Below are 17,980 nucleotides of genomic sequence, written 5' to 3'. Positions count from 1 at the left end.
TTCACTGAAACTCTTTTCCTTTCCCAATGATTTGTGATGTTTTTTATGGTAAGTGTTTTCTAACATAGTCTGTTCCTCACAATCTGAGGCTCACACTAGATGTTGGTTTATTACTCTGGATGGCGATTGGTATTGTCTCCAGCAGTCTTCCTGTCCACCCAGCTCCTGGCTGACCAGCAAGGTTAATGAATAGAATCTGCCGGCCTCTGATGCCCAGCAGATCCTCAGACTATAAAGTCTGGTAGACTCAATTTAATGTCTCTTCTCTTCCAACTTTTGGACTTTCTCATCATTCTGTAAAGGCAGTAGTGGTATCTATTTGCTCTTTGTTTAAATGTACATAAAACACAGCCTTCTCCAGCATGTATGGTCTTCTCCAAACCCCCTGCACTTCCTTTATGTGACTTGGTCTTCCAGAGGGCAATACCCCAGCATCTTAGTGAACTCTGTGCTAGGAGTCAACCACAGTCTCTGGATGAATTGGGAGAGTGAGAGGAGCTATTGATGGGGCGAGGGGGTGGGATTAGAAGACAAAAAGGGCAAGATTCTCAGTGGTGAGTCCTTATATATCAAGAGTAGGCCATACACAGGCATAAGCCACCCAGTCTTCTGCACACCTCAGAGTGCCTACGTTGGGGGAGTGCATTTCTGCAGTGATTTCAATTCATCACCAATCACAGGTGCTGCAGTTGCTGTGCATCTACCCCTGGAACTTAGGAAATCATCTTTTTTCATCAATCTGCCTTCTTGTTTCTGGAATTTAGCCCTTTTCAGGCTGTCAAGGACTAGAATTTGGAGATGAGTGAATCTATCACCATGGAAACCTGAAATTATAAGGAACAGATTTAAAGGATCCTAATATTTGCAAAGTCTTAGGGAAATTAAATATTTTTATATAATTAGATATGTATGGGGGTTAACTTACTTATCTGTTTGGCATTGCAAATAGTCATTAACATTTTCATGTAATTTGAATGATGAAGGGAACATCTATGAAAATTCAAATTGTGGGTAATTTATACTTGGGGAAGGAGTTTTGTTAATTTGGGTATTCGTGGCTCCTGACTCCAAACCAACACTCAGAATCTTCATTTTATTTTTTATATTTATTTTTATGAAAGTCAAGTGTTTAATTTCCTGAGAGGGTAAGAAATAGTCTCAAAGACGTACGAAAATAAAAATGTAAACATACACACCATTCAGAAAGATGCTGTCACAGCAAACAAAGGTTCTTGGAATGTTTTTGTGTAGTATTTTTTGGGTAAGCTGACAAAACAGTATGGAAATAATGAAACAGCATAATCATTTCCATGACCTCTCAGAGAATGAGCCACATCATCCTCAAGTATTCACATAGGAACTCAAATTGTAAGGACCAAGAAGAATTTTGGAAAGTTTTTAATTTAAGGCAAAGTTCTTAATTAAGAAAGAAGGCAATGCTGAGATCTTTGAGACTAAGTTCTCAGACAAATGCACATGTAGTTCTAGGAGACTCAGGAAAACAAAGAAAAGAAGCATGGGGAATAGATTGGAAAACTTCACAGACTTGCATGTAATAGTTTAAATGAATGGCCAGATCTCATTCATAAGTGTAATGATGAAAACATGCTCAATTTCTCAGAATCACGATGAGATACCACTAGGATGTCTATGGTTAAAAAAACAAAGTGGAAAATCACAAGTGTTAGAAAAGATGTGGAGAAATTGGAACCCGTATACATTGTTGAAAAGATGTGGAGAAATTGGAACCCATATATAGTGTTGGTGGGAGAATAAAATGGTGTAGATACTGTGGAAAACAGTAGCAGCTCCTCCAAAGTGAAACGTATAATTACCATATGATTCTATAATTATACTCTTAAGTATATTTCTAAGAGATTTAAAAACATAGGTATATAAAAACTTGTACACAAATGTCTATAGCAACATTATTCATGATAGCAAAAAAAGTGGAAACAACCTAGATACCCATCAGTTGATAATCCATACAATGGAATAGTATTCAACCTTAAGAAGAAATGAAATACTAACACATGATATAAGTTGGATAAGCTTTGCCAATACTGTGCTAAGTTAAAGAAGCCAGGCACAAAAGGTCTCAGAGAGAATGACTCCCATCTATTCAAGATGTCTGTAACAGTTAATCCATAGAGGCAGAAAGACTATTGGTGGATTTTTAGGGCTGAGGGAATGAGAAGACAAGGGAGTATAGCTCAAGAATGTCTTATTTTGAGGTATTGAAATGTTCTAAAATTTACTGTGGTGATGGTTGTAAAACTCTGTGAATATACTAAAACCCACTGAATTTGACACTTGAAAATGGTGAGTTTTATGGCATGTAAATTACATCACAAGTTAAAAAAAAAAAGGAAGAAGTTCCCAACTTTCCACTAAAATATATAAGGGAATTGAAAACATTAAAATGTATGGAATCCCCAACCAGAACTAATAGCCACCTATTTATTACCCAAATCTAAGGGGAATTTTTACTAACTTCAAGGTAGGTGAAATTTGAATGAAAATGCAGTTGTTGGTCCAAAAATGCTCTAGAGCCAGAAACAGAAAGTAGAAAGTTGTCCCAGTCTAGCTGCACAAAATAGAGTGGAGGTTCTCAAACTTTTTGATTTTAGGACTTCATTACACTCTTACAAATTACTGAGAGCTGCAAAGAGCTTTCGTTTATGAGGGTAACACCTATTGATATTTATCAAATTAGAAATAGATGTTGAAGAAATTTTGAAAAATACATATGGATGCATTAATTTTTTATATAAATGCATTTTAAATAATAAAGTTAGCTGTCAGCATAAATGTTTTTATTAAAAACTATTTTTCAAATACAATAATTTAGAAGAGTGATAGTTTTACATTTTGAAAACTTTCTTTAATAAAAATTTCATAGAAGACAGTTACTTCTATATTTATTCTATTGTGCTTATGTTCCTTTGGTGGAGATTTATGAAGAAATCGAGTGTCACACGGAAATGTGATAGGAAAGGAAAGGAGTATTTTAGTTGCCTTTTAGGAGAATTGTGGTTATTCTTTGATACACCAAAATCCGACAAGTAGTTTCATAAAGCTTCACTGCACTGTATCACCGAAAGCCATTTTTGTACTCATTAACGCTAAAATCCATTAATCTGTCTTGTACTTGGAAAGGATCTTTTACCAATGCATAACATTGCAGCATCATTTGGAAAATATTGATTCAGTGTGTTAGGCAGCTTTTCCAAACGTTGGCACATTTCATTGCACAATATAAAAAAAACCCCAAGTTTGTTAATATCACTACTTATTTTACCAGAAACTTTAAGTATTGGGCAGTTCTCAAACTTTTGGTGGCAGATGTAAGTTTTCTTAAATTCTAATTCTCTCTTTAGTGCTTGAATTTTCTCATTGGAAACACATACCTTTAGTGGTTTTCTTTGAAGTGACAGACTCATTTCACTCATTTCCCCCCAAAATGTCTCCTTGCCGAATACCTGAGGCCGAAAAATCATAGTTTTTGTCTATTGTTGCAAGTGCTTTTCTTTGAAGCAATCATTATATTTTGGTATGCCGCCAACATGCTTCATGTGTACTTAAAAAAAAATGTGTTCAAGGGTTGCAGTTTAATGATATTTTTGCTACTCCATCAAGGACATTTTTAAGTAAAACTAGCTTCTTTTTTTTAAAGATTTTATTTATTTATTTGATGGACAGAGAGAGCGAGAGAGCACAAGCAGGGGGAGAGGCAGGACCTCCCCCCCCACCCCCCAGCAGGGAGCCTGATGCGGGGCTGGATCCCAAGACCCTGGGATCATGACCTGAGCTGAAGGCAGACGTTTAACTGTCTGAGCCACCCAGCCCCCCTCTTTTTTCTTAATTTTAGTGTGAGTTCATGGATACTACAAGTGTAGTTTCGTGCCATTGTTATGATTTATGCCAAGACACCAGCAATTTTGTCCACCGTTGCTCTTGCATCATGAATATAAATGTCAACGCAGTGAAAAGGCAAATAATGTCTAACGTTATCACGAAATATTTAGCGTTGCAACATTACAGCATTACTATGAAGATAATTTTGACCCTGCAGCTACCCTGAAAGAGACTCAGGGACCCTAGGGATTTGCCGACCACACTTTGAGAACTGCTAAACAAAAGGCGTTCCTTTTCTCATGGAGTATCGCATTTTGAGGCAGTTTGAACAAGATCAAACTGTGAACTTTCCTCCGCTCTTTTTTCCCTTTTATATACAGTCAGACTGTATTATTGCTGAAAGTAACTGCATAGAAAGTAGAGGGGAGAAAGCGACTGCCCGTTCCATCCCGAGGTAGGAAGTTTGCCCACGAAGGCAGTGAGTACGGCAGACAGAAGCAGAAGCCCACGAACACTGCACTTTCTCCCGCGTGATATCAGAGGGGCAGGCAGTCGGAAGATCCAGTATCAGTCGGACTCCAGAAAGCTGGAATAGGTAGAGAGCCTTTCGTGTGAGAATTGTCATGGGAGGAAACAACCAGAGCAGCGACAAAGAAGAAAAATTACAAGACACTGCAAATGAGAGGAGTTCCATGTAAGCAAAGCAAGCTCCTGATTACTGTAATCTTGAGAAAGATATTCGGTGATTCACTTACGTGGGCTTTGAAAATGGGGCCAAAGTCACCTTTTGGCTTAGCAAATAATAGTCTGGAGAGCTTTCTTTTGAGGTGCAGGTAAATAGGAAAAAAAAAAGAATAATATTGGATTTATATAAAGATGCTAGAGAACAAGGACATTATTACGAGCACTCAAAGAAGCAAGCTTCTAAATATGATTTATGGTAAGAATCAGAAGAAGGCTTTAGAAAATCCATTAGCATTAGTTAATTTGTTAACAAAATTAACAAAATTAGAGGATCAACATGTAAGCTTTCCATTGGCAAATTAAGTGAGTGTATGGGGAGAGCCTCACAAAACTCTTGCAAAACAGAACCAGAGTCAGAGGAGCTTAAAATGGTGAGGGACAATAGTTTATAAGGGACAGAAAATGGACAACAATCTAAGACCTCCTGAAGACTAGACGAAAAGAATTTAAAATAAAGCAATGGCTATTGCCATAATGAAGGAAAACTTGAAACTGAATGGTGGAGAAATCCCTAGGAAATGAAGATTGAGAGGATTCTTTCAGTTCTAAGAAAATCAATAAAGAGACTCACCCCAGAGATGTCTTGGACTTTTTTTTTTTAATAACAAAGAGAAACAATAATTTTATAAGCATGCGGCAACAAACAAAAAGTTATTTGCAAAGGAACCAAAACTGGGTTGGTCTCAAACATTCCCAGTTAGAAGCAAATTTCAGTGGACATTTGAGTGATCTCTGTGGAGTTTTGAGTAGCAATTTAAGAAATTTACTCAGTCAAGATATCTTCAGTGTGGGGAGGCCACGGAAAAGCATTACCAGATAAAGAAGGAGTTGGACAATATACCGCACACATAATCTTCTTTTAGAAATTAGTAAAAAGCAAATGAAAGATGAATCAAAAGGGGAGTCAGTGGGCTGCTATTGAACTTGAAACCCAATTAATATAGAGTGGACTAAACATTATATATTTAATAGTTAAGAAATTGAATACAAAGACAAAATAATATTGAAAGAAAAAATTGCAGAATATAAAACACTTTTATAATAATAGTAAATTTGGTGTAAAATGCTAAAGACTTGAAGAGTGGTTGTATACAGCTCTATGAAGCCATTCTTTTAAAAAAAATCTTATAGAGAAGTGGTGCTTTTTTGGTATCATTATATTCTCAATTACGATAGTTAAAAGCTAAAACCTAATATATATATTTTTAAATAGTAGTAACCACTCAAAGAACTAAAAGCAGGATATAAAACTTTTAAATTTCTAGCAAAGATCAGTACAAACACACACACAAATGAAACAAACACCGGACAAGACAAAAAAGGAGGCAGAGTAACTGAAAACATTAAAATGGAAAATAATAATAATAATAAATATAATAAAAATAAAAATAATAAAATATAATAAAACTATAACTGAAAACAAATGGTGAGGTAACTAAAATAAGACCAAATGTACTGATTATGAAAATGAACATAAATGTTTTAAATTTCTCCATAAGATACAAACTGCAAGTTTACATTAAAAAAATCCAAACATAGGGGTGCCTGGGTGGTTCAGTTCAGGGTCTGCCTTCGGCTCGGGTCATGATTCCAGAGTCCTGGGATCGAGTGGCGCATTGGGCTCCCTGCTCAGTGGGAAGTCTTTTTCTCCCTCTCCTTCTCTGTCAAATAAATAAAATATTTTTAAAAAATAAAATTAAAAATTAAAAAATCCAGACTTCTTAGTAACAGAAAGCACAACTAAAATAAAATATTATAAAAATGGTAAAAGCAAAGAAAAAGCAAATGTTTATTAGTAAAATTTAAACAAAACGTAGAATTCAAGACAAGAAATACTAAGGGATAATAAGATAGAATCAACTGCAGACTCCTTAGGTTTTCTATATAACAGCAGTAACCATGTACATAACTTCGTTATAGACAGGGAAATTGATTTTATTGGAAACAGGAACAAAGCAAAATATTTGGAAAATTTTAAATGAAAATGTGTGTAATAAATACAAAAAAACTCACACGTGACTGATAATAATAAAAGAAAATTTAAGTAAATGGGAAAAAAAGGCCATTTCTTCATGGTGACACTGAATATTATAAAGATTACATTTATTTATCTTTTTTAATTTTAGAATTTGAAAAAATGATTCTAAATTTCATCTAGAAAATAAACAGCTGAGGATATGGAGAAATTTTTGAAAAAGAAGAATAGAGTACAGAGAATTTTTGCTCTAATACATAATCTATAATACACATATAGTTATATATAAATACATGTTAATATAATTTCTAAAATGTATATATTATATATGGTATATACTTGTATGTTTAATACATACATATGGCCTTATTTGTGGTCACATATATAGCATACAAAAACAGGCCTGAGTTCCATTAGAATGTTCCATTAGATTCCATTAGAAGTTGGCTTTTGATTAAAAGAAAAAGAAAGCATAATATGCAAATGGGTTATTCAATTAATTGTGCTTTAAAATGGACTATTTGGGGAACTTTTTCAGTTAATGCCATATACCCACACAAATTCCAGACAGATTCTAGACTTACACTGAAACTAAAAATCACAGAAAATAAAAAATATTGGTGAATATGCCTTCTCATGGATGATTTCTCATCATAAAAGCCATAGAATAAGGCATAAGGAAAAGAATTGATAAATATGACTGGATACGAATTCTTTAAATCTTTCTTTAAAAATCAATACCAAGTTCACTTAGAGCTTTTGGCTAAATGTACGACGTCCTTCACTTGGCTCCAGGATTCTCTCCTGTGCTCAAACGCTGCCTGCAGGAGGTTGGGTTTGCTGGAACAGACGTCCCCAATAGGAGAGTGGAGGCGATGTTGGTAAAGGAGAGATACCAGGGGGACAAAGCTCAGTGTTGGGGACTCTGTCCCACTAACTTCACTGGGACATAAGATTTGGGAAGAAGTGTTTTACTTTGGTTTCACCTTTTTCCCTTCTTTTTACGTCAACTAGAATTTGGGGTGGGGTGGGGGTGGGGTCGGGTGTGTCTGCTGTTTCAGTGGTCTAAAAGGCTGTCCTGCTGAAAAGGTCTGCTTTTCTGTTTAGCATTTATTTTCTCTGGCAAACTTCTTTGGTTTTTTTAAAGTAAACTTGTGTTTTGAGTCTTAGTTGTTTTCAGTATTTTCCAGCCTTATCATTCTTCTGTGTTACATTATTCCATGTGCACCAATGATACCCAACAGTTTATTTGTATTATGTTTGATTTTTTTTTAAACAAAATTTCACAGTTCTGTAATGTCAGGCACTTTTATTTTCATTGTGATTTATATATAATGTAGGGTTCTATTTGGGAGTGACTGCAAGCATTTTTCCGTCTGTGTGCAACTGGATCTGATTATTAATCCCCTCTCCTACCCTTTCCCGGGTAATTTAAATTGGTCATGGTAGATTTGTGTCATAGATTTGAACAGTTTTTAGGTTTTACTAAGTTTGGAGTTTAGATCTGGGAAAGAGGTTTTCTTTACATTTTAGTGTGAGATAGAAAGCCACCTTATTACAAATTTTTTTATTTTTCACAATAATCTATATTAAATGAGGGTTTTCTGATCTGTACTTAGTGTTTAGCTACCTTTTTCTATTTAAAAAATTAAAAATAAAAGTTATGTTCTTATTAGCTTAAAGCTTGATTTGATCTTTGTTTAAATGCCAAAACTGTACTTAAATGAATTATTTAGAATGCCACAAATTTGCACAGTTTTCATATATGTATATAATCACATTCATGTATATTTAGGTACATATAACGCTTTCTAAATGAGTTTTGCTCTTAAATCATTTGGCTTGCTATTTACTCCCTTTTGTAGTTTTTAATCTAAGGAATTTTAAGTCTCAATTTAAAAATTATCACATTTAAAAGCTTTCTCTTTGTGCAATCTGAGTATATGTGAGAAATCACAATTGGCATAATTTGTCTTAGTGGATATTCAGGGCTTTGGAAGTCATTATTTCTGGGCTTGGTAAGTGAATTTAAGAGACCTACTGCTCTAGAAAGTGTAGACGGCCAAAGGACCATTTTGTATTGTTTCCTGGTTACTAGTCTAATTATACTGTGTGCGCTAATATTACTCTATTCTTTTTGTTATAGATTGTCTTAACAGTAGGTCAAGTAATAAAAAAAAGATTAAATAATTTAAATCCTTAAAAAAAATCAATACCAAAAAAAATCACAGGGAAATAAAATATTCTGGAAAAAATATTTGGAATTCTTACAGCTTGGAATCAAGAAGACTGCCAAATTACATGTTATTTAACTTCATCTCAATTTCATCATCAGTGAAACAGGGATAATAACACTCTTGTTTGTTGAGAGGGCTAGAAATAAAGTATATACTTAGAGCAAAATAAGTGTCAGTTGTTCTTTCTTGTACTTCTCTATATCTATAGGAAGTTCAATGAGGAAAATACTTAAGACCCCAACAGAAAGACATGCAAAGGATGTGAGTAATTTATGAAAGAAGAAACTTAATTAGCTAATAAACTTGAAAAATTTAACCTTGCTAATGAGATGCAAATTAAAACATTAATAAAATGCCAGTTTCCATCTAATAAATTAGAAAAAAATTTAAAAATATATATAATATGAAAGAGAAGCCTCCTCATACACTGGGAACATAAATTTTCCACCAACTGACCTTGAAAGCAATTTGGCAATGGGCCATACTCTTATACCTGTAATTTCACTCCTGAGAATATATTTAAAACTGTCAAAATTTTATTTTTGTGTGAATAATTGGACACATCTTAAATCAAGGGACTCCCAAGGTTTTGTGATAACTCAGCTTTATCGATGCAAATAATTTTTACCATATACTCCTAATGTATGTAAGTTTATTTATTTATTGGTTTTTGTACCATTCATTTTTACCACTAAAAAACATACCCCAAATAGAATTGAAAAAATTGAAATAAAAATAGAAATTTTAATACTTTCTTCCTGCACCTTACTGCATTGTCTTGCATATCTCCTAGTGTGCATGGACCCTATTTCAAAGACCACAGCCCAGAATGTTCTGCAGTTAGAAAAGAATTAAATAAATAAGGGCACATCCATCAGAGTAAATATTATTTAGCTATTAGAGATCACAATTTTGGATAATGTTGAATTTTGAGAACATGGTTACTATATAATAATAATGTCTATGAGGGCAAATATAGTGCCCAGCTGACTCATTGTTAGCTAGTAGCACATGTTAGGTCTTCAATAACTATTTATTGAACGAAAAGGTGTATTATAAAAGCAGGACACTAACTTATATATGCAATATGGATCTAAAAGCATGAACAAAGAGGACAAAAATTGTATACAGACATACTATATATGTGTGTGCATATATACACATATATGCATGCATAAATATATATATAATTTTCAAAAACTTCTACAATGCGTTACATAATTGCAAACTAAAATTCAAGGTAGATATGAATGAAAAAATAGAGCTCAAAATCTGTCAAAATGAAGATTTTCAAAGGACAAAAGAAAATCTTAAGTATCGAGAATATGAAATAAATATTTGAAGACCTGAAATTGTATGACTCAGAGGCCAGAATAAGAGGCATTTATAGAGGGGTTTCTCTTATGTCAGAGTCACTATGAATCTGGGTAGTGCTATGGCATGCTTCCTTCGGAAACGTTGGGGAAACTTGGTGACGCTTTCCACCTGGGTCCTTAGCATAGCCCCTTAAGGTGGGCGTTCTCACATATCAACGTGGGGAAGAGTTTCCTGAGGAACTTGTTAGAAAGTGTAGATTCCTGAGCCCCTCCCTCTGCAATTCTGATTGGCCGGTATGAGGAAGGGTCCCGGAACCTAATCCTTTGACCCGCCCCCAGGTGGGACCGATCCCCAGGACCTGACACTCACAGTTGGGGGTTGTGGAGAGCAGGACCAAGCCCTTTCCCTGAATCACACAGAACCTCAGCGACACGTCCCATCCCAGAGTGGATGGCAACAGACAGATGGTGTAGACTGGAGAGGAGACTAGAAAGGCACTAGCGTCTTGCAAGTGCCACCACGGAACCCAAAGCTGTCTTAAGAAGAGGACTTAAGGAGCAGAAATCTCCAAACTGAAGCCCGTGCAAGCTATTAAGAGTGGAAAAGGGTGCTTTTTATCATGTAGGAGTAGATCAGAGAATGCAAGTGACCAGTGTGTTAGAGGAACTTGCTTCAAGAGGTAGAACTTGCTTCCAAAATCATGGCCAAGCTTGGGAGGGGCATTAATGCCGGCAGAGTCCTGTAGGTGACCGTCTTTTTCCATGTATCGTCCTTAAGCCCCATTGGGAAGTGATAGATACTATTTTAACTGAAAGAACTACTCAGAGAGGTTAAAGTGACTTTTCTAAGACTACACTGGGGTCTATCTAGTCAAGTGTTCACAAGGATGGACTCAGTGATGTTGGGGACCCCCTCCTTCCTCACCTGCCCGCACCTGCCAGGGACACTTTGGTAATAATCCCATCAGGCCTGACAGGTGAGCAAGCAAACAGCCAATGCAGGTTCTACCAAAGCAGGTAAAGCAGAGAGACGGTTCATTTGATTAATTTTTCAAAAGAAATTAAGTTGATAGAAAGGCTGTGCAATAAGGTAGTGAGAAAAAAAAATGTGGCTTAAATTTGGGTTTTCGTAAGATTTGAGTGTATGCCTTCTGCAATCCTTTATTTTTAGTTAAAATTTTGTTAGGAAAAGGGGCTGCAAGGAAACTTTTGGAGGTGATGGATGGGTTTATTACCTTATTGTGATAGTGGGTTCATACGTGTATGCATATGGTCAAACTCACAAATTACATACACTGAATATGTGCAGTTTTAAAAATATCAATTATAGCTCAATGAAGCTGTTAAAAATTTTTTTTTAATCTGGTACCCAAACCACAAGGTCTTTCCCTCCATGCTTCCCTCCTGTCTCCCCCACAAAGCAGCCTTTTGAAAGGTGAGCCAGATCCTGTCACATCTTGCTCAAAACCCTCAGATGGTTTCCTCTCATGCTTGGAATTAAACCCCAGGTCCGCACAGTAGCCCAGAAGGCCCCACCCGATCTAGCCCTTGGCTACTTATCTGGCACCCGTTTCTCTGGTCTAACCTCCAACCACGCCCAGCCACCTGCCCTCAGCCACCTTGAACTCCTGGTCCCTGGAGGCCACTGAGCAGGCTCCCAGGCCAGGGCCGTTTCCTCACCATCCCCTTATGATGTTCCATGGCCTCCCCTTGCTGCCTATTTGTGTGACCACTCTCCTCTTACGTGAGTTACACACCCACACTCCTCCGCACGCTTGACCCTGCTTTATCTCCGCTCATAGTGCTAGCCACTCCCCAGCAGCGTGGTATCTCCTCAACTGTGTGTTTGTCCGTCTCCCAGGCTCATTTCAGCTGCACGAGGGCCTGCATGTGATCTGCCTCATTCTGTGATGTGTTCCTATCACCTTGAAGAGTGAATGGCATGGCAGGCAATACTCACTCGATACATATTTGTTGAATAAATGAATAACTAGCATTTAAAAACACTCCCATGTCAAAGTTAAGTAGGGAGGAAAAAAATCTCCCATAATCCTCATGCAACAAAGCAGCAAACTGTTTTCCACTGGATTCAAAAAACGTATTCAATTTTTAAAAACTGGTTGTAATTGACTCTATTTTTGTATCGAAAAAACTTGGGAATTGGTTTCCCGGTTTATTTTAGTGCTAATTGGAATTGACTTTTCTGTTGTTTTTCACCAATAAGATGATTTCTTACTGATTTTTTAAAGGGAGTACTCTGCAGGTTTGATTAGAGTTTTGTTTGACATAGTAAGGAAATAAGCACCCACAAGCGGCCCCCTCAAGATCGGAAAGGCAAGGGCGAGCCTTGCATTCGGAGCCCAGATCTTACAGGGCTGCCCAGCGGGGAAGTAGAGACACAGGTCCCATAGCTGGAGTTAGTGAGGAAGTAAGAGACCCCAGCAACAATCCATTTCTCATTTGTTTTGTGCAGAAAACAGAAAACTTTTCAGGCCAAAGGCATGGGCATATGGAGGAAGAATACGGAAGCTCAGTGGAGCAGAAGGAAAAAGGATTGTGTAAGGACATTACCTTCCAGCCATGTATAAGTGAGCCTTCTTGGGGCCCTGGTACATGGATGTCATTGGAGTAGACCCACTTGCCAATCCGATTTGGGATGAGTCAACCAGCACTGAGTTGAAATTGTCTATTTTCACTCTATTGAGGATTTGTCTAAGCAAATTAATGGTAGTGGGTTAAGAATAGGGGAAAATGAAGGCTTCCAAAGCCACTGAAAGGAGCCAATTGCTTATAAAGACCATAGCCCATCTATATTATATACCTAATATCTATCTATCTATTTTGTGAGTGTGCCTTACCTATTTGTTAAAATGGGTCTATTTTCCTTTGACAACATACTACCTATTCTTGTTACTGTAGGTGCTTGAGGATATTAGGGAAGCAATTCTTTAAAAATACTCAGTGACAAACAGTAGTAACTCAGATGCTCATCTGCACCATCCGGGCAGGCCCTCATTGTCATGATCCTGCAGTTGGCTGTGTTGATACCTTGTTTCTTTGTGTGGGAGTCATCAGTTGCAGATTAGCTCTCTAAAATAAGGAATGAAGTCCAGAAAAGGCCAGTTGAAACTCCCTGGGTGGAGGAGCATGTTTATTCATTAGCATCCGGAATGATGGTAAAGCGGGACTTCAAAGAAAGGATGTTGTGTGTGCGCACGCGTGCAGGCGAGGTCCACATGCTGAGTATACGCTGGCATTTTACAGAAAGGGAACATAAGGATTCCAAGAAAATGTTATGTCTGTGAAAAAAAGTATACTAGGCTCATAGAAGATGCTAAGTACCGTTACTCTCCTTTACTGGTGTCTACTAGATGGTGGAATTTTTGATGGTAGCAAATGTTTCTTGATCCTTACATCCCACACAGTCCCCAGCCCAACACTTCGTACATGATGAACTGTCAATAAAATATTTCTTGAGCTGCATCAGTTTTGTCTTAGTAGATTCTGATTCAGACATTCCCCCAATCACACAAACTGAAGAGGACATAAATAAATATTAATAAAAACCAGCCTTCTTTTAAAGTCGCCCTCGATTTCGAAGACTGGAGATTTAAAGAAATACTTAGCTAAGTCTCTTTTTGTAGTTTGGGGTGGAAACAAAATATTTTTAATAGTGGTTAATAAGATAACTGATGAGTGTGAGAGCCCAAATCCCCAGGAATGAGAACATTTAAGCTAATCTTTCCAATCACATTCTCCCTCCCTCCCCACCCCCCTCTCCTTGGAATTATGTTATCTCTGCTCCTTTTAAAAGCTCAGAAGCCTTTTGAATTGGAGCGGCATTCAAAGGACAGTCAAGGGTCACCCTTGGAATATTAAAGGCGAGTGGATTATAGGAGAGGGGAGGGAAAGGGAGCAGCTGGGCTAGGCGGAGCCCTGTGCAGACCCAGGGCAGAAAATGGGAGGAAAACTCCAGAGGAACTGGTGTTGGCTGAGAGAGCTGCCCCGATTGCTCCAAAGGACCCAAGGTAGCAGCAAACATCACAGCCCACATTATTAGTGTTCGGGTGCTGGCGGCTGCAGTCTGGGAGTAAAGAAAAGCAAAACACATATTAGCGAAATCAATTAGGCAATGGCCTTTTGAACAGAAATAGAAGGGTTCCTTTAGAGACCGCGGCTACAGGAAACTTGAACCTTGAAAAATTAAAAGCCAGGGACTGTTTAATTCAAGGATCCAATTCTATAGGATTTACAGCTGGCTGACCGATACTTCTTTCTTAAAATAACAAGCGCTTAGGATTTATAAATTCCTTCTCAGAAGATGTCAAAATAATTTAGTTTTCAAAAATCTGTGTTTTGACCTTTCTTCCATCATTTATAGGTATTGATTCTTGTTTTTGTTTTTAAATAAAATCAATGAATATTTAGTGGGGGCTTATTATGTGCCAAACACTGCCCTAAAATTTGGAGTGGGAGGATGCAGGGAGCAGGCCCCTACTCCTTAGCTGTGGTTCCCCACTGATTTTGGTGGGGAGGATGGGGCGACGGATCGTGAATCCCTTTGACAATATGATGAAGGCTAGGAGCTTCTCCATAATAAAATGCACACGCACTCATCCTTTGTCAGGACAGTTGCTAGACAGAGAATAGCATATACATCTCTTATTATAACTATGCAATGGGGTCTACTGTAAGCACTGTTTGTGGATTATTTATTTAGACGCAAGCCTATCTCACAAGGCATGTATTTTTGCTCCCATTTCCTCTCAGGGAAACTGAGGTGCAGAGAGATGTGCTAAGATCCTTGCCCCAGGTTCCTTGGTGAGTAGGAAGTGACCTCAGGCCCCAGCACAGGCTCTTTGCCCCACTGGGCAGTGCTGGCCTGGAGACTTGCAAGGTTCCGGTGAGGCTGATCACCACTGCCCACTGTGGGCCAAAGGGAGGGCATCTGTGCAGGGTAGACCAGAGGTCACCAGACATTTTATCATCACCTGCCAGAAAATCATCCCGGTATGTTTACAATCATTAGAAAAATGTGCTGGCTCATTCTCTGGCTGTGCAGTGCCTATCCACAAGCCACTGCCAGAGAAAAGCTGTACCCGGGCTGAGTGTGGAGGCTCTGGGACATTAAGCAGGACTTTGGACCCAACTCCGAAGGTACTGTGCCGCGGTCAGGTTTCAGAGCTGGATTTTTAGGAACGTTAGTCTGTCAGCAGGGGGCAGAATGGATTTTTCTATTTATTTATGGAAATTTGAAACTATAGGGAACTGGAATATTTTTTGAATCAAAAGTTTTTCGCCCCAACTGTATGTCCTTTGCCATCCAGGATGGAAAAATAGAATGAGATGGATCCCCATATTTAATGTAGTACTCATTTAAATTGAGTATTTGCCTCTGAGAAAAATGATAGAATTAGAGCACTTGTAACAAAATCCTATTTCCAATATGCTGTGAGGGTTTGATGAGACTAGCCCTGAGTGACATGAGAGCCAGTTGTGTAGAAGTGTTAGGCTCCCCTTGGTGAACCGGAGATTCTTGCGGGATTCTTGCAGGGTGAACAAAGGGCATGACAGAGCTAGGAGGCCCAGGCTTTGGGCGGGAGGAGTCTGGGCTCATCTGGGGCCACCCCAAGATCCAGCACTGATGCCTTGCTTGGGAGAGCTTACCCTCCTCCCCCGGTCCCACCGCTCCCCCGCCCCCCGCCATTGGTAGCTTTTCTCCTGTTCAACCTCAGTCCTGCGGGGGGGGGGGGGTGTGTGAAAAAACATTTGTTTTTCCTTTTCAGTGTCCATATTAAATTTTTCCATTTTGTCCTGTGGTAAAACAAAGTAACACAAGCACACGAAACCAAACTCACATTTCTGGAAGCAGGATACAGGTCAGCGTATATGTGTGTGCAATGCCAGATGGGTCAGATAGCCAGGTGAGGCCTTAGTTTCCACATTGTGCAATGTCAGACATGACTACATGTATTTTGAAATATTAAAAATATCAACCAAAGACAATCCTTGCCTTCCCCTTCCCTTCCTTCCTGTCTGCCTTCCTCGCAATTATTAATCAGTCATCAATCAATCAATCAATCCAAACACATTTATTAAGAGCCTGTTTTATATCAGACCCAATACCCAGAACTCTGAGACCTGTTACCTACAAAAAACTCAAGCATCTCAGCTTGAGGCAAAGGCTTGAGTATTTTGGAAAAGGAAGCGATTAACCAATGGGAAAACTGTCATGATTTTATTGCATCTGTAATGCATCACAAATAGGTAGGATGGGCAGAACTATGAGACCGTTTCTCCAAGTATATTGAAAACTCCACCTAAAATGGATGAGAGGAGCCAATATGGTGGTTAAAGGCTTGGAGTGGACACTTTTGTCCTTCCTTGTCTCCCTTGGAGGTCCTGGAGGCTCCCCACTAAAAACCTTAGGGCTTCTCAGTTCAGTGCTCAGTTTGAAAACTCCGAAACTAGAGGCAAGGTTCTTTCATTTTGTGAACTTACCATGTCATCCACTTCTGCAAAAGGTTGCAAATATTGAGATTATACGTAGTAAATACCTCCAGAAAGAAAGCATTTTTAGGACAGAGATTGGTTGTTCTCTCTTTGTACATTCAAACCATTAAATGCAAGTTCACTTTAATCTGAGTTGTATTCTGATTCAATCCTGAGACCTATTTGAAGCCATGAGATTATGAAGAATGTATGGATAGAGGGTATGCGTATACGATGTCAATACCACTGTATAACCCCATTACCAAAAGACCAGATCTCGATGAGCCTGAATTGAACTTTTATTGATGCTTTTTCACAAAGGCAGCAGAAATTGAATTGATGGTGCTCTTATGTTATCAATAACAGTGTCTCCCTTTTTTCCCAGGTAAGTATACATGAAGCATCATCCACACGGTGATTTTAACCTCTTGGGGCCAAAAGAGCTAAGAGCTATAGAGGTTCAGGGTGACGATCTAGATTTGTGTCTGAGTGCACACTCGAAGTCCAGAACTCGCAGACTCCCATTTGATTGATTGCTATGTTGTTATTCCAACTTATAGATTTGTACTGATGAGCTGTTTTGTTTATTTGCTTGTTTCTGTTTAGATGCAGCGCCGTGTCTAATGCTGTCATCTTTAATTAGAGTCATCAATAAATGTGTTGATAATTAACACTGGTCAACAAAAGTATAAGCATAGTGAAGAGGAGGTGGGGCTAGGAGAGAAATAGCAACCCTAGGTGGTGATTGACAGGGGAGGAGGAGGTTGCTTATCTGAGGTTCAACAAAAAGACAAGAGACTCTTTGACTACGCCCATATGTACATTTAAAGGAAATACCATCTTCTGACAGTCAGGCAAATTAGATATTTTGCAGTCTTATTTTTCCTTTCAACATAATTGTGGCCATCCACCTTGACTAAATAGCCCCCGAGAGAATGTTGGGGATTGGTGGGGCAGCAAAGAGTGTAATTTGCCCAGACCGTCTTCTGAAGAGGGAACCGTATTTCACTCTGTAATGACTTGCCTGCCCCTAACACAACATTCATCTAATTGTGGGTCAACATCCAGTATGGTGGGTTGTGTTGCACATTTCTTACACACAGTTATTGGGTTCTTTCTGGTGGATAACGGTAGTCAGTCATGGTTGGAGATGGGTGAGGGCTTGCTACGTTCCCAAAACCTTGCCACCTGCTTAGAATGAAAACAAGCTCTGAGGCCAGATGTTGCCATACATACAGACATTTATTGAGCATGATTTTATTAGTAGATAATCCTCAAATTGTTCATTCAACCTCTCTGAAAGCTTGATGAAGTCATAATTCTCTGTCATGTTAGGTGAACCTAGCACAGCGTGCATC

General features: G+C 38.3%; 1 protein-coding gene across 4 annotated transcripts in view; it reads left to right on the top strand.

The window, feature by feature from the left end:
- POU6F2 (POU class 6 homeobox 2) overlaps nt 1-17,980 on the top strand; it is a 473,745-nt gene that overhangs the window by 83,627 nt on the left and 372,138 nt on the right. For 2 of the 4 annotated variants that reach the window (XM_028108923.1, XM_028108922.1), the window contains exon 1: nt 17,255-17,266. The exons of the other annotated variants lie outside the window; for them this stretch is intronic. The gene's annotated coding sequence lies outside the window, so the exon portion shown is untranslated. Of the gene's footprint in view, nt 1-17,254; nt 17,267-17,980 lie in introns of those variants that run through there. 4 annotated transcript variants of the gene reach the window in all.

Source organism: Eumetopias jubatus, unplaced genomic scaffold (assembly GCF_037043125.1).
Source record: "Eumetopias jubatus isolate StellerSeaLion01/CBP00866 unplaced genomic scaffold, mEumJub1_p1.0 scaffold_14, whole genome shotgun sequence".
In the NCBI taxonomy this organism is placed as follows: domain Eukaryota; kingdom Metazoa; phylum Chordata; class Mammalia; order Carnivora; family Otariidae; genus Eumetopias; species Eumetopias jubatus.
This window is presented reverse-complemented; position numbering and strand designations above follow the sequence as displayed.